This window comes from Mirounga angustirostris, unplaced genomic scaffold (assembly GCF_029215605.1).
Source record: "Mirounga angustirostris isolate CCGP_5_RB_7025 unplaced genomic scaffold, mMirAng1.0.hap1 SCAF_11, whole genome shotgun sequence".
NCBI lineage: Eukaryota > Metazoa > Chordata > Mammalia > Carnivora > Phocidae > Mirounga > Mirounga angustirostris.
This window is the reverse complement of record NW_026991719.1, coordinates 8,941,658-8,963,331: the sequence shown is the minus strand read 5'-3', so window position 1 is coordinate 8,963,331 and position 21,674 is coordinate 8,941,658. Positions and strand designations below refer to the sequence as shown.

Here is a 21,674-nt window from a genome sequence, read left to right as displayed (position 1 = left end):
CTGGGGAGGGAGCCTGGCTGGGGCAGCGACATCTCTGGATAAAACATGGATAGCATCTGAGATTTGTGCTGCCAACATCCCCATGGAGCTTGTCAGGAGCACTGCAGGGGTTTGGGTTAGAAATCCACAAAAGCCAACCACCTCAGAAATCTCACATTGATTATTCGCCCACATTTCACCCTAGGGGGCCACCCCGTAGTGTGATAGTCAAGCACATGTAATGATAACTGGCCACCTGGCCTTGGTATTGGCATCTGACCTCTAGATCTAGCCTGTGCACCTGGTGATGTCAGGTTGCTGACCCGGCCCACAAGGACAGGACCTGGCTTTCAGCTTCAAGAAGCAAGTCCCCACAACATGGGCAATGCCTGGACCAGTACCACTGCCCATGGTTTTGCCCTGTGTCCAGCCCTCTGCATCCATCTCACAAAATAAAGTCAACAGGATAAACACCCATGTGCAGCTTGGCCACTCTGATGGACACCAAAGCAAGAAAGAGACGTCTTTCCTCTATCTGCAAACCAGTTACCTTGATGAACAGGCATTCAATTGCATGGCCAAATTCTCCCTTTTAACTAGACTGTTGAATAACATTTCATTTTGCATACCTAAATACTGGAAATTTAATTTTTTAACTTACAAAGTACTTAAAAATAAAGAGACAGGATAATTATATATCCATCGAATATCTGAATTCTTCAAAGAAAAGCCTGTGTTATCACAGAAATCCAACTGAATTGAACTGATATTCCAGAAACACAGTGCTCCATTAAAATATTTCCCACATTCTAATAACAGAGATAATAGGGCAGTTGATAAATCATGGCCTATAATCAGACAATATTTCTTTCTCAAGACTCTAACCATGCAGTTGTCCTATGCCCCCCTTTCTCGTGCCACCCCCACATAAATGTTCTCTTGGCAAATATGACTTGGCCTAAAAATAGCTCCATCTTTCCCCTTTTGCAAGTTGAGCAGAAAACTCTGACAATTCTCCTTTGTCCATCTATCTTGTGCCTAGATGCCATCCCCTGGCACAGCCATGCCCCTTTTCATGACCTGTACATTGGTCATCCCAAATCTTATCCTTAAGTTCCGCTTTCGTTTCTGATCTCAAGATCCAATGTTGGCTGGAAAACAAGTTACCAAACATCAACATTGTGGCTTACTCTGCCTTATTTTACTTAAAGAAGAAAATGAAGTGCTTTTGGCTCATCCCAGGAAGGACAATGCTGAAAACTGCATGCGTGTGGCAGTCCAGAGCTGGAGCAGAACAGGGCCTGGATCTCAGTGCAGGGAAAGGTATTGAAGAGTCCTGGGAAGAGTAAGAGTAAGGACGGAGCTAAAAGTACCGTGATGGGGTGGCTCAGTCAGTGGAGTGGGCGACTCCTGATCTCAGGGTTGTCCACGTTGGGTGGAGAGGTCACTTAAAAATAATAAAATTTAAAAAGTAAATAAATTTTAAAAATGAAAGTACTGTGATGTATGGAGTGCAGGGAACCGATTCCCAGAGGAGTCTGCAGGAAGGATCCAGAAAACAGTGGCACAAAGGGTCTTGAGGAAGAAAGACATGGCTGACCAATCTGGTAGGAAGGCAGAAAAACAAGGGGGTTAGAAAACGATTGATCTAATGTTAGATCTTCAAGATCTACCTTCAAGTTTGCTAAATAAATGCCTTGTGTAAGTAATTATTGTTGATGTTATCAATAAAGCGGGACTCTCTTCCACACTTGAGAACATGCAGAAGAGGAGCAACACAGCACACGAAGACAAGGAGACAAACACTCTCTTGAACGAATTCAGCAGAAGCAGAAATTCAGACCGAGATGAGCAGAACACAATTTGCACGCCTGCCTCCCCACCACCAGTCCTGCCATCAAGAATCCCAGACACTGGGAGGGCGGTGGCCTCCAACTGAGTGTTAATTTCATCTGGATCCCAAAAGCGAGTTGCCTTGGGGGCCTTCCACGTTATACCAGTATGTTCCACTGCCCACTGGGCATCGTCATCCAATGTCTCACAGACACGCATCTTGTCATCAGTCTCAGAACTAAACTAATGGTCTTGGCCCCAAGCCTGTCTGTTTCCTATCTTCCTAAAAGGCACCAACATCTGCCTAGGTGCTCATCATGGCCTCCTGGCTAGAATTTTCCTCCTCACATCTTGTAAGTCGGAAGAGGTCTGTCGATTCTAACATTTTGTTTCTCTACTTTCTGTACTTCTTTTTTTTTTTCTACTTTCTGTACTTCTCTTCCTCCAAAACCGAAATCATTTCTACAAGCCTACAACCTGGCTCTCTACCAGCCACTCCTGCCTTGGCCCAATCTAATCTTTCCAAGAAAAACTTCACCAGCATATTTTCTATATTGTATCTATAGATTGTATCTATATATTATATAGATTGTACCTATATATACATATATATTGTATCTATATATAGTACATATATAGATACAATATAGAAATTATATACAATATAGAACACACCCATATATATTCTGACTCTGCACTCGTTAATACTGAACTGATAGGGAATCCGAACTTACTCCTTCATGATGAACCTCCCTCTCTGGAGAAAGGGGGGGAAAAACTTATTCACATGCTCGCCTGATAATATTACCTTGTTCCCGTAGTACACTCTCTAGTTGTTATCTCTTGTAGAAAATCTCTGTGTTTTGTTTGCTGGAAAAGATCTTTTACTTCAACCCATCCTTGAGAAAGTGTTTCTGGACCTAATTATTGGTATGGAGTGCCTCCCTCCCTCCATCTGTCTCTCCCCCCCAAGCACTCAGAAGATATTATTACACTATACACACATGTTCCAATTACTTTAACTAAAAATATGCTTGGAATAATTCTGTCCATTTGAAAAAAGATCATCTTCATTTTTATAGGAGAAGTAGTATCAATAATTAATATCCATTGCTTTTAGTAAAGGATAATGACATATGTGGTATATTTGACTTCAAGACACAGCTTCTTAACTAGGCTTATAGAAATCACAAGGGTATAAAATTCATGACACTTTAAAAATATCTTATTAAGAACACTGACTATGTTTTAATTATAAGGACCACAAATGATTATGAAAATTAAAATGAAATATTCACAGAAGTCAGGGAGAGGCAGACCTTACCCAAAGCTTTCTACAATATCTTAGCTAAGTGGGAAACACCTCTAGTGATGGATAACCCTCTTGCTGTTTACAGCTGAGCTGTAAGAAGGCGCATCCTCTGGTTAACTCACTGTAGCTCCCCCTCCTCTGATTTCTGTTCTACCTTCCAGAGTCCCAGCTAGAAGCCTACACCTTCACCTTCATCCAGATCATAACCCTGTCCTGGAAGAACATTCCCATATTGCCAAATGTCTTGTTTGTATCTGCACCTTGCCTCAAACAAACAAACCAAGAATGAAGACCCCTTACTTAATAGGACATTATTCTGTGTCTTTCCCACTCCAACTGTTCTGTCCTCTGGATGCTCTCATAGATAGCTGAAGTCTCTCAGATCTGGCAGCCTTAAGCCCTCCAGGAATCTCAAATATAATTTGAAGTCCTTTATATATTATTCAAAGTCCTATTTATAAAGATTCCCTACCCTTGAACGCCCTATCTAAACTAGTGAGATGCAGTCACTTTCTTTCTGTCATGCATTGAAGACTTGACTCACACATGCCCTCCAACATCAGTTTGACCAGGTGAGATTTCTGTGCTTTGATATACTGAACACACCTGAGTTTTTTTCCTCCCAGTACATATGCTTTTCCATATGTCTGATCTTAATTTTGGGGGGAGTAATTAACACATACATAAATTCAATCATATGTAAATTTATGCACATGACCTTCACATTTTCCATGTGACATTTTCGAATTCACAGATTCAAGAGCTTCTGCGAACACCATCATCTAAAATCTCTTTCATTTCCTCTCGCTAAGGTAGAAGAATCAATACCAGAGATTGGAATCATTTGAAATGAAGAAAGAGTCTCATTTATTGAAATATTATTATTGCTTCTGGCATTCAAAGAATGCTTAAGGGACATACTCTTACTGTGTTCTTCTTCCTTTATCTTATACCTCCTTCCTTAGTAACAGACTATTTCTCATTGCTCAAAATCTCATGTCCATTTTCATACGTGGGAGCCAGTGTACTCAATGGTTCAAGCAAACACATTTCCAAAATATCAGGCCACTGGATGCCTAGAGGTTGTGTGTACCCCGGATAAAACAGTGCCCTGCTAGTCCAGATCCGGCGGTCCTAGTCACAGACCCCAGCAAACCATACTTCACACACAGTCACTAATTTTTCTGAGCCCACGTGCTTACCTACAAAATGGGTAGACGTACTGCTGTGTTGCTCTGTCTCAGGAAGCTTCTGACTCACGCTATAGAGAATTATCTAAACTTCTGGACTCCTCTGACTTTTAAGAACGGGGTTTTCTACAGAGCTCACATTTACTGAGGGTTTAGTATGCGGCCCGAACAAATGTTTTTGAGTAAGATTTCTTTTAAGCTTCACACCAACTTTATTAGTTTGCTTCTATTTTTCCTCCGCTTTGCAAAGAAAGTGAAGCTCAGAGAGGTTGGCCACTTTGCCTGACGTTCCACAGCTAACAAAGGAAAAGATGAGAATGCAATCAAGGATTCTTGTCTACAGCTTCTGCTCTTACCATTAGCCGCACAGCCACACGAACTTGGCGTTGTTGGTGTCAGTGCTTGTTACCTCTCTTTTATTCCCCAAATATATGTGCCGACCGGCTATCTTAATCCATGTTCTCCAGTAGCAAGCCCTGAAAGGAGGGCTTGCATGCAAGTGACCGTGTAGGCAGTACTTCCTAAGAACATTTGGGGAGGAGGGAGGAGGAGCAGCATGGGGAAGGGCAGGAAGCCGAGAAGGACAGCCCCCAGGAGAGCTTTCCTGCGTAATCACAGGTAACCTCAGCCTGATTCCCACAGGGGACTCTGGAGTGTGAGCTATACCCACCAGCCAGTCATTGGTCCAGAGCTACATGTTTGTGTGTAGGTCATGGAGGGAGGGGCATAAACTCCCAGGTACTCCCAGCTTTCTATTCAATCAAGCCAGGTGGGTTCAACGTGGGCTCTAGGGCTCAAGAGAAAATCACCAAGGAAGGGTTAAAGGAGGGGCACCTGGCTGGCTCAGCTGGTGCAGCCTGTGACTTGATCTCAGGGTTGTGATTTCAAGCCCCACATTGGGTATAGAGTACTTCAAAAAAAGATTAAAAATAAGAAAGACAGGAAAGAAAAAGAAAGAAAGAAAGTAAAGAAAGAAAAAAAGAAAAGAAAGAAAGAAAGAAAGAAAAGAAAAAGAAGAAAGAAAAGAAAGAGAAAGAAAGAAAGAAAGAAAGAAAGAAAGAAAGAAAGAAAGAAAGAAAATATAGATAGATAGATAGATACAGATAGATGGATGGATGGATGGATGCCTGGGTGGCTCAGTTGGTTAAGCGTCTGCCTTTGGCTCAGGTCATGATCCCAGAGTCCTGGGATCATGTCCCATATTGGGCTCCTTGCTCCGTGGGGAGCCTGCTTCTCCCTCTACCGGGCATTTCCCCTGCTTGTGCTCTCTCTCTCTCTCTGATAAATAAATCTTTTAAAAAAAAAAAAAAAGGAAGGAAGGAAGGAAAGAAGGAAGAAAGGAAAGAAGAAAGAAAGAGTTAAAGGAGGGCACATAGTGAACAGCCTATGAAGGGACCAGGCAGACCCTGACATTGCCTGTCCTACCTAGAACCACAGACCATTTTCCCAGCTTCCCTGTGGATGACACCTGCTCCATGCTCTTTCATCAGTTGGGTCTCCTAGGTCTTCAAGGGAACTGGCAGAGACTGTGACTCATTAAAGGGCATCTCTGAACATCAGGCAATTTTACCCCATCTTAAATGCCATTAGTAATGTTTGGCACTGTTATTCTTTTCATGGCAGATCAGCACTCACAGTGAGGCCAGTTTTAAACGGGAACAGCAAAACTGTAGCTGGGTGATTTGGTGTCCAGCAGAAGACAGTGGGAGGGTAGGCCTGGAGCCTAGCTGGACTCTCCAAGAGCAAGAGAACAGAAGGGTGAAGATCAAGGGGCTCTTGGCCAACACAGGGCTAAGTGGGGATATCTTACCTGAAGCATGAAGAACTAGATACAGCATATACTTTCCGGATTCTCCATCGGCAATTCCACAACCCTCACACGAGGTGTGCTGTTTCATCCAACCCTGCTACTTTAGGTTTTTTTAATATTTTGCTTTCTTTTTTAAGTAGGCTCCACTCCCAACATGGAGCCCAACATGGGGCTTGAACTGACGACCCTGAGATCAAGACCTGGGCTGAGATCAAGAGTCAGACGCTAAACCGACTGAGCTACCCAGGAGCCCCTAGATTTAGTATTATTTTTTTTAATTAAGGCAAAAAGCACTTTGGCCTGTGGATTAACTGGCACTTAGGACCATTTCCTTGAGAAACTAGGGAGCAAAAGTCTGTATTTGTGTTTTTTAGTACCAATCTCTCTTTTTAATAGCAGTTCTATGCCAAAGTAAAACTTTGACAGCATAAGGACGCTAATTTCAGTGAATTTTAATTTTCACTACACTTTAGTGAAATCTTAATTTTCTTTCTCTAGGGTACTCAACTTCTATTTTATGTTTTTCTTTTTTTTTTTTTAACTTTTTAAAAAAGATTTTATTTATTTGACAGAGAGAGAGAGCACAAGCAGGGGGAGTGAGAGAGGGAGAAGCAGGCTCCCTGCTGAGCAGGGAACCCTATGCAGGGCTCGATCCCAGGACCCTGAGATTATGACTGAGCCAAAGGCAGACACTTAACCAAATGAGCCACCCAGGCGCCCCATATATTATGCTTTCTTCTATGAAATTAATTCTATATTATGCCCCCACAATCTCCCCAAAGATATATTCCCTTTCCAGTGTGCATCAGCAGTGAATCCTGCCAAAGAAACATCTGGTCAAACCTGGAAATCCGATTTTATAGTGAAGTACTCACGTATGGTATTCTCAAGAAAAGTACCTTAAGGATTCCTAAGATGTTATAAACTACTCATCAGAAGTTGAGATATGTTTGGTGATCACATTAGTCTATTTTGCTGTGAAAATAATCATTGCCAAATGAAAATGTTAAGAAAAACAACTCTCAAACCTCATTTAGGGATGGCAGAGGACATGGGTAAATGCCCAATTATAATTCGCTCCATGGACAAACAGATTCCAGTTGGTATCACAGTGTGTTCCTGAAAATTAAGTCACTAAGCAAACCTCCCTCCCAGAATAATATCACAAGGGACCTTTAGCACACCAAAAAAAAAAAAAAAAAAAAATCCTTTTACGCCTTTTGTACCTAGTATATTTAAAATTTTGAGCAGAAGGATAGAATTCATATATATAATAATAAAAAGACTAACACAAAATAAGCTTAAATATGGGTACTCTGCCCAATAAAAATTATTTTCTAAACTAAGTCCTACAAAATGAGCAGATTACACAAGGGGATCAGCATACTGATATTCATTATACACAGAACTGCAAAATGCAACTTGACTAGTGTGGGGGTTTTTGGGTCCTAAAATTAACATATCCATTTTAACCACCGTTAAATAACTCAGTAATACCTTTTTTTGTCTTCTGATAATCTAGGAAAGTTTTCAAGGGAATGATTTGGATGTCTTAAGTCTCTGTAAAAACTGCCCATGGTCTTTCTCTCTCAGTCCATTTCCAGTTACTAAGCAGACACTTTCAAATGCATCCCACTTTCCCTGGAGGTCCACCAAACAGAGAAAAGTCAGTAAATGTGTGTTGGGGTGGTGCTTCTGGCCCCAGAAAGCATCATTAAATAGGAAGCACATCGCTTTTCCCCTCACTTCTCCATCCAGCAATGACCCCAGGAAACAGGAGCTCATTTTTTTGGGTTATCCTTCCTCCTATTTAACTGTCAGCCAACTCTTTCCGCACTTCCCCAGTCAGGCTCTGCTGCCCTACTAAATACAAGTGGTGAAGTTACCACCACCTTTTCTCTGCGGGACCTTGTTGGACCTGTGCCTTTCACAAAAACCAAAATCCAGGTACCCATGCTTCCCTCTACCTTCCCCATATCTTCCTGACAAAATTTAACACCGCAAGGGACCTACACTATGCCCCTCGAAATGCCCTTTATGCCATTCATGTCTATTATGTTCAAAATTTTGAACAGAAGAATATATTCAAATACCTAGAACATCATGTGATGGGACATAAAACTGCACATGCAGTCATCAAAGTCAAACACATAAAGATTCTAGAAAATGCTTATATCTTGTATGCATGAACATGCTATGACCACTATGACGTGTTTGTTTTCTTAATATATGCATATGACTTCAAAAAAAAGACTAAGAGGACAGACACCAAAATGTCACCAGTGATTATGACTGAGCAGTGGAATTATGGGTAATTTGCTCTATTATTTGTTGGTTTACATTGTTTCCAAATTTGCTACAGTATAATTATAAAATGAGTAAATTTTTAACAGTAATTTTACAGCTGTTAAACAGAAAATAGACATGACCCTTAACAACTTCTCCTGGATTTTGGAAGGTGGCTAATATGTAACAGAATCCATTTATATTTCCCTCATAATCCAAGAAATCTGTTACTAGGTTAGTCAACTAGACTCTACAAGGACTAACATCACAGTAGCTCTCTGAAAACTGCTATGACAAGAGCATATCTGACGGTGAATGTCATGATCTCCTATAAGAAGAGTACGAGGAGCATGTTCTTGCTTTTATTTACAGAATGTGAAGCTTGAAACTGGAAAGAGAGGCCTATAATGAAAATTACCGAGTGTCAGCAGCTGGAATGATTATACTTTGTATTACCACCACCGAACTATAATAAACCTGAAACTGACACATCTCAGCTTCTTAGAATTTCACTGTTTTTGTGATTTACGCAGAAGAATACATAGTATAAAAGACGATGTCTTTCTGTGACAGGTGGGAGGTAGAGAAGGAAGAGTATTAGTGATCACTTGGGGCAGTTGGGGAGCAACTAAAAGGACTCTCTTGACATTTCACAATACCTTGAACACCAGGCTACAATCCAAGAGACCAGAATGGCATTCCTGTTCGGTTATAGCAAGCTGTGTGATCTTGTTCAAGTTACATAATCTCCCTGATGTCTCAATTTCCTCTTCCATAACCTTAGCTATTGGAGAAAATTCCTGTTAAATCTCAAAAAAAGACTAAGTGACAAACAGTAACGCTATAAATGATCTCTTATTTTTTTAGTGATCAGACATTTCATTTAACAAGCTCCTCTTCTAAAATGCAGTATGTTCAGGGGTGCCTGCGGGGCTCAGTCAGTTGAGCCTCTGGCTCGTAATTTCAGCTCAGGTCATGATCTCCCAGGTGATCTCCAGCCCCAGGGCGGGCTCCAGGCTTGTGGGGGGGAGGGGGTGTCTGCTTGAGTTCTCTCCCTCTGCTCCTCCCCCATTTCGCGCTCGCTTGCTCTCTCTCAAATTAATAAATCTTGGGGCGCCTTGGGTGGCTCAGTTGGTTAAGCAGCGGCCTTCGGCTCAGGTCATGATCCCAGGGTCCTGGGATCGAGCCCACATTGGGCTCCCTGCTCGGCGGAGAGCCTGCTTCTCCCTTTCCCTCTGCCTGCCACTCTGCCTACTTGGGCTCTCTCTCTGTCAAATAAATAAATAAATAATATCTTTTAAAAAAAATTAATAAATCTTTTTGGGGCGCCTAGGTGGCTCAGTTGTAAGTGTCTGCCTTCGGCTCAGGTCTTGATCCCAGGGTCCTGGGATCGAGCCCCGCATCAGGCTCCCTGCTCGGCGGGGAGCCTGCTTCTCCCTCTCCCACTCCCCCCTACTTGTGTTCCCTCTCTCGCTGTGTCTCTGTCAAATAAATAAAATCTTTAAAAATAAATAAATAAATAAATAAATATTTTAAAAAATACAATGGGGCACCTGGGTGTATTTTGTATGCAAATATATATACAAATATATATACTTAATCACCCAGGTGGTTAAGTGTCTGCCTTGGGCTCAGGTCATGATCTCAGAGTCCTTCAGAGTCCTGGGTTCGAGCCCCGCATCCGGCTCCCTGCTCAGTGGGGAGCCTGCTTCTCCCTCTCCTCCCAGCTTGTGCTCCTCTCTCGTGATCTCTGTTGCTATCTCTCAAATAAATAAAATCTTTAAAAAAAAATAAAATAAAATGCAGTATGTTGGTCTGAGTTCAGCCCATGACACATTCATGTAACAGTGTGAACCACTTTGAACAGGTGACAAATCACACCCTTTTCCATGTGGGTTATGGCTTAGCAGGGAAAGAGCAAGGATTATGGAGCATGGGTATTCCATAGGAGGGCACTGGGGGATGGGTCGCCAGTGTGATGAGTTCAGAACTCCAGAAGGTAGCGTGGAGTACCCCGGTGACTGGAAGCCATTAGAGAAGTTCTCAACCAGGAAGGATTTTGCTCCTCTCCCCCAGGGCACATCTAAGAAGTTCTTGAGACATTTTTGGTTGTCATTAACTGGGAGAGGATCCTACTGACATCTAGTAGGTAGAAGCCAGGGATGCTGCTAAACAGCCTACCATACACAGGAGAGCCACTACGACAAAGAGCAATCCTGCCCTAAATGTCACTAGTGCTGAGGTTGAAAATCCCTGCTCTAGAGATAAGGAAATGGGGAAAGAAAGAGTGAGGCAGGAAAAATCAAATTTTACCTCCTCTGCAAATCCCCTTAAGAGTCCAGTTGGCACTAACTGCTGGTCCTTTAGACCAAAAACTTTTCTCCTAGACTTATGAGTTGCCAACACTTCTAGTTTTAAATCACAGACTTAGGGGGCACCTGGGTGGCTCAGTCGTTAAGCATCTGCCTTCAGCTCAGGTCATGATCCCAGAGTCCTGGGATCGAGTCCCGCATCAGGCTCCCTGCTCTGAGGGAAGCCTGCTTCTCCCTCTCCCACTCCCCCTGCTTGTGTTCCCTCTCTCGCTGTCTCTCTGTCAAATAAATAAATAAAATCTTTAAAAAAAAATAAAAATAAAAAATAAATCACAGACTTAGGGTGACAGAAATCTGGTTTCTCAATTTTTCATCTCCTCCTTTTAAAATTATAAGAACCCCATCTGTTGGCAGATCTAATGGTACTCTATGGCCATCACATTAATGGAAAGTGAGACCTTAATTTTAAGGTGTCCAGGAAAGATTATACTAAAATGTGATCAGAAGAAAAAAATTCTAAACTGACTCAGGAATCTCATGCAATATGCATCTCCTTTTGTCTGCACTATTTCTTATCAGGAAAAAAAAAACAGAAATCAAGAATCATGCAAAGAAAAATACGGCTTTTTCCAATGACTCTAAGTGGTTTAGCACTAGAGAATGTGAAAAATATGTCCTTAAAAATAACCTCATAGCCAGTCTTCCTCCAGTTTGAAGGAAGTGAACACCAAAAAGCCCGGGGAAAATAAAGGGCTCACCTTGGACTTCACAGTGGCTCCATAGCAGGTCACTGTACCCTGGACCATTGGTGAAGAAATGATGCTAGGAGCTGAATAATCCTACAAGTGTTTTTCTACTGCCTAGGCATTTTGTCTGCTAAGAGGCAGAGAAATGTAACCTTCACAGATCCGAAGATGGTGGGGGATTCAAACTCTTCATTTCAGTCAAGTGAATGCAGAGTCAGCTTTTAGAAAAAGGAGGACAGGTCACCTCATTTTGATGCAATGTGAACAAGACTTCTCTCTTAACAGAGCAGCAATCAGACTGTGAAGCCTTCTTTTCAGTACCCCTGTGGGGTCCAGGGTTCAGTAATTCCAAGGAAATGAATCACAAGCAGCAATCGAGAGCTGTCAAAACATCTGTTTGCAAAGCCCAAGGGGAAAAGAACAATGATGGCATCTCTGGCTGGATCAGAAGGTACTGGAACTGTATGTATTTCTGTCCAGGCAACTCCATAGCAATCCACCCATGGTGACTGTATCTGGACATACTCTATGGGATGGAGCTGAGAACCCGGGGAAAGGAAAGATTGGTGTGTGAGCAAGGAGACAAGATTGGGAAGAGAAACTGAGTAGGCTGTGTCAATTACTACTGCTCCCGGTGAAGAGGTAATAAATATCTGGCAGTTAACCAAAGACCTACTGGCACTTCTCAACCCTTGGGTTCTCTTCCCCCTTGACAAGAAATTTATGGGCTTAATGAACCTCAGGCAGGTCACAGACACAGTTCTTTAGTGAGGGAAGAATCTCAACCCACTGTTTTCCCTGCTTTATTATCTCAGGACACAGTTACATTAAAAGGCAGGCAAGGTCAGATTAAAGGGTGGTTCAGCCAAGAACCACCTCCCCATGCACAGGAGTGCCTTCTCCATTCTGTGCAGGCTCATCCTCAACATTGGCCAGTGTGGGCAAGAGCAGGAATGGAGCCCCCCCTACTACACGTCTACGGATGTAAAAGTTCCAAACTGAGCTAATAATCTGTTAAATCAAGTACGTGTTTTATCCTCCTAATTTGACAAATGTACTCTGATAACAACATGCAAGACAGTTTCAAATTCGTAACTTGCAGACTCCTCAGAGTCCCACCCCACAATGTGGTGTCAAGGAGACAGCACTCACAGGGGCTGCATTCCATCTATCCTCCCCACTCATGCTCAGGCTCACACTTGAGCCCACACACCTCACCTCTGTCCTTCTCTTTGCCATCAGCCACATCTGACCATTCCTCGGTGGAGCCCTACCCTTCAGAGCCTGGAAGCAGGCTCAGGACTGTTGGGGCAAGGAATTCTAAGGTCCCAGATATCCCAAACATGGTCTAAAACAGAAGCTGGTCAATTTGTCCTGTAAAGAGCCTATTTTTTGAGCCAATACTTTAGGCTTTACAGGCCATATTCTCTGCCACAGCTACTGAACTCTGCATCGAATGCAAACAGTCATAGAGAATATATAAATGAATGACTGTGGCTGTGTTCCCCAGAAAACTTTTATCTATAAACATAGTGGGCCGGTTTGCTGATGCCTGGTGTAGGAGGCAGTAGGGTATAGGCTAAGGAGGACACAGCCCTTTGGACCTGCATATTCCCTGAAGCATGGAAAGTGGAGCACCTAGAAGAGAACCAGAGTGGGCCCTCTAGAACTGTCCGATACTGGAGCCACCAGCCACACGTGGCAATGGAACACTTAAAATGCGGTGGCTGGCCCAAATTGAGATGGACTCTACGTGCAAAATACTCACAAGATTTCAAAAAGTAATGGTCATGCCCAAAGGTCTGTAGCTAGGCAAAACTGAGTTGCTAACCCACACACACCTCCGCCTCCCAACCTTCATGCAACTGTGATTTTTTTCAAAGCCCTCCAAGAACTCTTATAGACCCAGTGTTGACCACACAAAAGTGACCCACCTGGACAAGATCTGAGTCAGTCCTGCTCCAATTTGAATCCAAAACAGGTAAGTCTCCAGAATATAATAAATTAAACACCAAGTCTGTATACCACCTTTGGTGTAACTGATAAATCATTGTAATTTCTCCTGTTGCCAGCTTTTTAAAAGTTATTTCTGATGTCAGAAAATTCCCAGGAACCCCAAAAAATTAAGTATCCTCTTGGGTTTTATTATGAAAGCTCTCCCTTTAGAAATAAAAAACTCTGGGGTGCCTGGGTGGCTCAGTCGTTGGGCGTCTGCCTTCGGCTCAGGTCATGATCCCAGGGTCCTGGCATCGAGCCCCACATCGGGCTCCCTGCTCGGAAGGAAGCCTGCTTCTCCCTCTCCCACTCCCCCTACTTGTGCTCCTTCTCTCGCTGTGTCTCTCTCTGTCAGATAAATAAATAAAATCTTTTATAATTAAAAAAAGGAAAAAGAAATATAAAACTCTGATGGCTATATTTGTGTTGTCTCTTTCTTCTGTCTTAAAAAAAATCTGGCTGATCATAGTCTTTGAATTTATAGGACCTTCTACTCTCACATGAAATTTATACTCCAATGAAACATTACCCTTTGGGAAGGGGCCCATTTGACAATAATTCACAAACATCAGCAGGTGCAATCAGACCAAAAAGAAAGACGACTGGATCCAGAAAAATAAAACTTTGCTTTGATCGATATTTCAAACACCTATTGCATGACTAGTTCAGTAAATACACAAATGAGCCTGTCAAACCCAACTCAATTATTGGACACCCCTGCTGTCTGCATCACATTGCTCATCTTGATCTAAAAAAAAAAGAAGAAAAAAGAAAAAATCTAAAAACAAAAACCAAACAATCTGTCTTTCATTTTGTGACTATGTGCATTGAGGAAATGAAGTGTGATGAGCTGAAATAATGACAGTGTAGACAGGGGAAAGGAAAGAGCTCAAGCATTTATAAAAACTTAAAATCAGGTGAAGTCAAGAGTTGAGGCCAGGGCTCGAGAATCAGTCTATAAAAAAAAAACCAAAACATTTTTCATATAAAATGGCAGACATTGACTGTTGTCCAGTAATATCTGTGTTCTCTCTTCTACAGCACTTTGCTAGACCTCATTTACCAGTGTCCCTTGCAGGGACAGGGGACACATTTGTGTTGGGGCCAATTGCGTAGGCAGAGTCACGTGCTATCTTTGCCCTGAAATCTCTAGCAAGATCCACCAGGTTCACTCTCTCTTCTCTCTCCAGTGGGGATACTATGAGACCCCAGAAGATGATCAAGTCTTTATACCAGGAGTTGCCAAACTTTTTCTATAAAGGGCAGACAGAACATATTTAGACGTTGCAGGCCACATGGTCTCAGTCATAAACACTCAACCTGCCATCATACAATGAAAGCAGCCACAGACCATAGGTCAACAAATGGGCATGGCTATGTGCCAATCAAACCATGAATGATGGACACAGAAACTTAAGTTGCATATAATTTTCATGTGTCACGGGACGCCTGGGGGTGGCTCAGTTGGTTAAGCGTCTGCCTTCGGCTCAGGTCATGATCCCGGGGTCCTGGGATCGAGCCTCGCATTAGGCTCCCTGCTCAGTTGGGGAGACTGCTTCTCCCTCTACCTGCAGCTCCCCCAGCTTGTGCTCTGTCTCTCTCTCTCAAATAAATAAATAAAATCTTAAAAAAAAAATCTTCATGTGTCAGAAGATATTATTCTTTTGTTATTTTTAAACCATTTAAACATCAGAAAAATGTAGAAACTGTGCTTAACCCAGAGGCCGTAGTTGGGCCTGCTAGACTGGAAGATCAGGCAGAGGTCCCTGTATGACTATGCGGAGACTCTTCTCTGCCAGCCCCACAGCCCCGCCATTGGACAATGACAGGAGTAAGATATAGGTTTTCTTGTGGGAGGTCTCTGAGCCTGTTGGAATACCCTGCCTAATCCATAAGTAATTGCAGAATCTTGACCATGGTGAAAAGAACAGATACCATACAAGCTGTTTCAGAAGAGAATAAAGGCTTCCCTTGGAGTAACACGCATGTCCCCATCCGGGTCCTTGTGCCAAACTTCAACATCCAGATTTTCCGAAGATAAAGCCTGTTCACCATTTTTAAGCAGGCAGTTGCTTTTTTTATTTGTCTCCTGCCTCTTTCCCCTCCCCTTTTTAACATGTGGCAAGGATAATCTGATAGGACACCTCCCCCAAGTGTTTTTGAGACAATTCCTACCAGCGACCAATTTCTAAACGATAGATACCTGAGAACAGAGAAAGTACAATTCTTGGCAATGGTGTCCATTCTGACCTACCATGATATACGGATGGCACATAATTCAGTTACAGTGACATACAAATAAGTCAGTTTCTTTTCCGCAAGAGACCGTTTCATGCAATTTGGAAAATCCTGTTCCTAAAAGCATTATTCCACCACCCAAAAACTACTCAAAAAAGACACTGTAATTAAGTCCTCTAACATTCCTGGTTTTACAGTCTATAACTGCACAGCTCATCTTAAAGGAATATTTAAGGACAGTAAAGGTAGACAGAAAAGATTAATAATATTTATAGTCAGTCTGAAGGCTATAGACTATATCATCTGAGAGCATACACACGGCTTTCCGAAGAGGAATTCTTTTATGGAAATGTGAATGATTCTATTATACTGATTTTTTAAATATGTAAACTTTCTCTATTTGAGAGGTAAAGAGATATAAAAGTAACTTTAGGATGATAAAGTACAAATATATCATGGCCGAATAGTGATCATACTTTTAAATTATGTATTGTGACAGATAATAAAGGACACTTAACGTTTTTTGGAAAAATTTTATCCACAGTTTATAGCAGACTACAGATCACTTTTTTTTTAAGGCCTAAACTTGGGGTGTCTGGGTGGCTCAGTTAGTTAAGCATCCAACTCTTGATTTCAGCTCAGGTCATGATCTCAGGGTTCTGGGATCAAGCCCCACAAGGGCTCAGTGCTCAGCCTAGAGTCTGCTTGAGATTCTCCCTCTCTCTCTCTGCCCCTCCCCCTGCTCGGACTCTGTCTCTCTTTCTAGAATAAATAAATAAAATCTTTAAAAAATTGAATTAAAGGGCTAAACTTGGGGGGCCTGGCTGGCTCAGTCAAGGGAGCACAGCCACTCTTGATTTCTGGGTCGTGAGTTTGAACCCCACATTGGGCATAGAGCCTACTTAAAAAATAAAAGGCCTAACCTTGTACTGCTAGGGTTGGCAAGTTGGTTGTTTTTTGTTTTTTTTTTTTTAAAGGCTACATAGTAAATCCTTTTAGCCTTGTGGGCCATTGTATCTCTGTGGCAGCTATTGGACTCTGCTGTTACTAGGCAAAATCAAGCACAGGCAGTGTATAATGTGGGCCTATGGCTGTGACCCAGTAGAACTTGCTTTACAAAAACGGGCCCCTGCCCTTGCTATCGTTTGTCAACTCTTGTTGTACTGATTCCCAGTGGTAACCTAAAAGCCTATATTAAAAGAGTAGTTGCCCCACCTCTCATACCATTGGTATTTCGGAAGAAAATTCTAAGGACCATAAATATTAGGAAATACATAATGATATACTTTCATTGTCTCACCAGTTTCTGGAAGTTTGGGTCAAGTCATTAACCCTCTGCAAAAATAAACTTTCAAAAAGATTTTTCAAAAACAGGAGAATGGTGGGGCACCTGGGTGGCTCAGATGGTTAAGCGTCTGCCTTCAGCTCAGTGCATGATCTCAGGGTCCTGGGATCAAGCCCCATATCAGGCTCCTGGCTCAGCGAGGAGTCTGCTTCTCCCTCTCCCTGTCTCCCCTGCTCATATTCTCTCCCTCTCTCTCTCTCTCTCTCTCTCTCTCTCTCTCGTCACATGAATAAAAAAAAATTAAAAAACAAACAAACAAAAAAACAGTAGAATGGTTTTTCCCTCTTGATTTTAATTTTAAGAGTAAATGATGTCTTGGGCGCCTGGGTGGCTCAGTTGGTTAAGCGACTGCCTTCGGCTCAGGTCATGATCCTGGAGTCCCGGGATCGAGTCCCGCATCGGGCTCCCTGCTCAGCGGGGAGTCTGCTTCTCCCTCTGCCCCTCCTCCCTCTCATGCTCTCTCTATCTCATTCTCTCTCTCAAATAAATAAATAAAATCTTTAAAAAAAAAAAAAGAGTAAATGATGTCTTGATTCAACTATCAATTTAGAGGAAATACAAAGAACAAAGAAACTTGGTAAGCCCTGCAATGGAATTGCATCAGCAAATTCCAGAATGAGTAGAAATTCTACAGGATAAATGACCCAGTTTCTTAAAAAAACAAAACAAAAAACACACATTATAAGGAAAAAAGAGAGAGATGGGGAAACCTATAGATTAAAAGAAACTTTAGAGGCATATCAATCACCTATAATGTGTAGACCTTATTTGGATTCTCATTCAAATGAACAAGTTACAAAAAAGTATTTGAAACAATTCTACTTAGAAACAAACAAAAACCAAGAGGACTGTTGAGAACTGGATCAGGGTAAGTAAAAAACATCAAGGAGAGAGCAGTAGTAGAAAATATTTTATGGAAAATTTTCCAGAAATCCTCAAGGTTAATGTCTAAATGTAGCCTCTTTTGGAATTTATCAAGTATGAAACTCATAATACAAAAAGTACCTAACATATGTTGGCACCAAGAACTGAAATAGAATTTAACTGGCAATGTCTTCATAAACCTTCCTCCCCATAAATATGGAAGATATTTGTTCAAATGCTAAGAGCACTCCTAAAACAGCAAGACTGATTGCCAAAATCAAATACGGTCTGAAATGATCCTTTTCTGGCAGACATTTCATTTATGATCAGGATGAGTGGAGCACGTCTGAACACACCGCTTCATCTATGTTTTGACACAGCCGCAAAGCAAATACAAAAACAGAACATACGCTAGAAAACTCTGATCTACACATTGGGAAAATGATGCAAAAATAGATTTCTTAGATGTAAAGACAAACTTCTAAAAAGAATTTTTATTCTATCAGTCTATTATTATTAGAAGAAAAACTACCTAAGAAATGTCCACATATATATTCATTTTAGGAAATAAATTTAAACCCTTGTTCTTCTTTTGTGTAGATCAAAATTTCTCAGCCTCGGCACTATTCACATTTGGGGCCAGGTAATTCTTTGTTGTGGGGTTGCCCTGCCCTGTGTATGGTAGGATGTGTACTAGCATCCCTGGCCTTTACTTTCTAGATGCCAGGAGCAATACCCTTGTGCCCATTGTCACACCCCAAAAGGTCTCCAGGAATGGCCAAGTGTGGCCATTCTAACAACCAAGAGAAATAAATATCTGTCAACACTGCAATAAGCTAGGACCTCCAGACTTACAGAAACAGATAAGATTTCCTAAGTCATGACCATGACAATGTAATGGTCTCCAGATTTCTTTTTTTTTTTTTTAAGATTTTATTTATTTATTTGACAGACAGAGACACACAGCGAGAGAGGGAACACAAGCAGGGGGAGTGGGAGAGGGAGAAGCAGGCTTCCCGCGGAGCAGGGAGCCCAACGCGGGCTCGATGCCAGGACCCTGGGATCATGACCTGAGCCGAAGGTAGACGTTTAACGACTGAGTCACCCAGGCGCCCCTGGTCTTCAGATTTCTAACGTATATATCTAAGCTCGTTGTCAAGCATTCTTTCCGATCAGATTGGTACATATTTAATTTGGGAGTTATTTCAGGCTCCAGCAGTACCAGTCAGTAAAAACCAAAACTTCCTCAAAAATGTGGATTTCATTTCATTTATAGAAAAACATATCGGCAAGACAAGGGCAGTGTCTCAAATGCATTTCAGAAAAAAAAAAAAAATACTCATAAAGTGCCCAAAAAGATGACTGGAAATGCTCCTTTTCCTTTATTTTACTTTTTCTCATTTCTTAAAAACTATTTGCTCAGGGGTGCCTGGGTGGCTCAGCCAGTTAGGTGTCTGACTCTTAATCTTGGCTTAGGTTATGATCTCAAGCCCCGTGTCAAGGCTTCACACTCAGTGGAAATCCCGCTTGAGATGTACTCTCCCTCTGCCCCTCCCCCCACAAGGGCTCATGCGGCTCTCTCTCTAAAATAAAAATAAATAAATCTGTAAAAATATATATATTTTCTTAGGATTCAGGATATTTTTTTAAGATTTTATTTTTAAGTAATCTCTACATCCAATGTGCGGCTCAAACCTACAACCAAGACTGAGTCCCAAGCTCCACTTCAGCCAGCCAGGTACCCCAGGATTCATGATTTAAATTTAAAGCACTTTTCCAATGAAATTATTTCAAATAATATATAAGTTATTTCAAATAATATATACAATATGCAAATTATATACAATATATAAAGTAACAATTCCAATGAAATAATTTCTTCATTGCAAATTTTTCATTGTAATTTTTAATAGAAAAATATAGAAGATATATCCGTGAAGGGGTTTTTTTCTTTTTTGGTGCCAAATTTTCAGATGCAAAAATTACTTTTGAATTATCTCTCATTTCTACTTGCTTCTGATTTTTTTTAAACTTAGTTTTCTTAACCTCACTATATCATTTTTATAGTAGGATTATGAAAGTATACGTACATGAATTGTGGATACATGTATGTTGTATCATTCTTCAGACTTGAACCACATTTTAAAAATATCTTTACTGAGTTATTTAAATAAAAGAATTTAAAATAAATATGTACACATCTACTCTTAGTGCCATAGTTTTTAGCACTTATTGATGCCATAGTTTTTCTTCTTGTTTGTCTATATCTGATAAAAAGCCATGGTCCTTCTATGACTCTACTCTGACTTTCAAATATAGGTGTTCAGTAATGGCTCTAGATAAAATACAATACTGGATAAAAAGAACAATACTGAATACTGGATATAAAATACTACACTGAAATCTAAACACTGTCCTTTAATTTATACTTACTTTCATAATTACTGATGGTTTAATCTTCTAAAGCAGCTTAGTAGTACTAGTTACCTCATTAGTTATGCATGCCAAAATTTTTTTCCCTTTTTTCTGGTATAGAGAAAGCATGAATTTTAATATCTAAAAAAAGTCTTAGAGAGCGAGAGTCAGAATCTGTTTAGAAGCCCAGAGTGAGAAGTTTCTCTGGGCTACATGGGTAGGGAATTAGCTGGTGGGGATTTGGAGAGACTATCAATGGACACCTGGAAGGATGTTCAACCCCCAAAGCAACAGCCAATGATACAGGTGCAGAGAATGTCACACGAGAAATGAAATAAAATCCAGGGATCCAATTCCATGCAGAGATGTGGATGCAGAATTATGTACTTTTAAGGACTAAAAGATCGGTGGTTTTTGATGCTCGATGAAACACAGAATTCAGAGGATTATCTTAGCTTGTATTTGGATTTGCTGTTAATGTTGTATAGCTTTAAAAAAAATAAAGATTTTATTTATTTACTTGGGAGAGAGAGAGAGAGAGAACAGAGGGAGAGGGAGAAACAGACCCCCGCTGAGCAGGGAGCCAGACGCAGGGCTCTATCCCAGGACCTGGAGCAGAAGGCAGACCCTTAACTGACTGAGCCACCCAGGCGCCCAATATTGTATAGCTTTTTTTTTAAAGATTTTATTTATTTATTTTAGGGAGAGAGGGGAGGGGCAGCAGGAGAGAGAGAACCTCAAGCAGATTCCATGATGAGCCTGCAGCCTGATGCAGGGCTTGATCTCCCGACCCCAAGATCATGACCTGGGTGGAAATCAAGAGTCGGACACTTAACGGACTGAGCCACCCAGGCACCCCTATTGTACAGCTTCTGATTTGTGTGCTTATCTTTATGATTACAACTACGCACCCATGATTTCATTTTAAAATCCATCTTGTATTTAGCATCTATTAATAGTTTATATAAAGGAAACGCTTTTGCTCAATTAAAAAAAATTTAAATAAAAATAAAGAAGTTCAGTTACCTGATGCTCAAAAACCAGATTACCTAAAATCTTCAGTAACCCTGGCCCCTATTCTGGTGGAAGGTCTCTCTTCCCACAGCAAAGGCATGGGGAAAGTCAGCTGCTATTAACTACAATTAAATTTAGTCTGTAAAAGGAGAGAACATTTCATCCTCTCTTTTCCCCTTGCTTTACCCTAATTTGTCCTTCAAGTCAGAACATATTATTTCATTCTCAAAGCCATTACCATCCTTATCGTCCCAAAGGGATGTGTAGCACCGAGCACATTTGGGCTCTCAATGGTCACCATTTGATGAACTCACTAAATTCCACTCTGATGCTGC

At 41.3% G+C, this 21,674-nt stretch overlaps 1 pseudogene; it reads left to right on the top strand.

The window, feature by feature from the left end:
- The first annotated feature begins 20,580 nt into the window (after positions 1–20,580).
- On the top strand, positions 20,581–20,753 carry LOC123844294 (DNA-directed RNA polymerases I, II, and III subunit RPABC4-like; annotated as a pseudogene).
- The last annotated feature ends 921 nt before the right edge of the window (positions 20,754–21,674 follow it).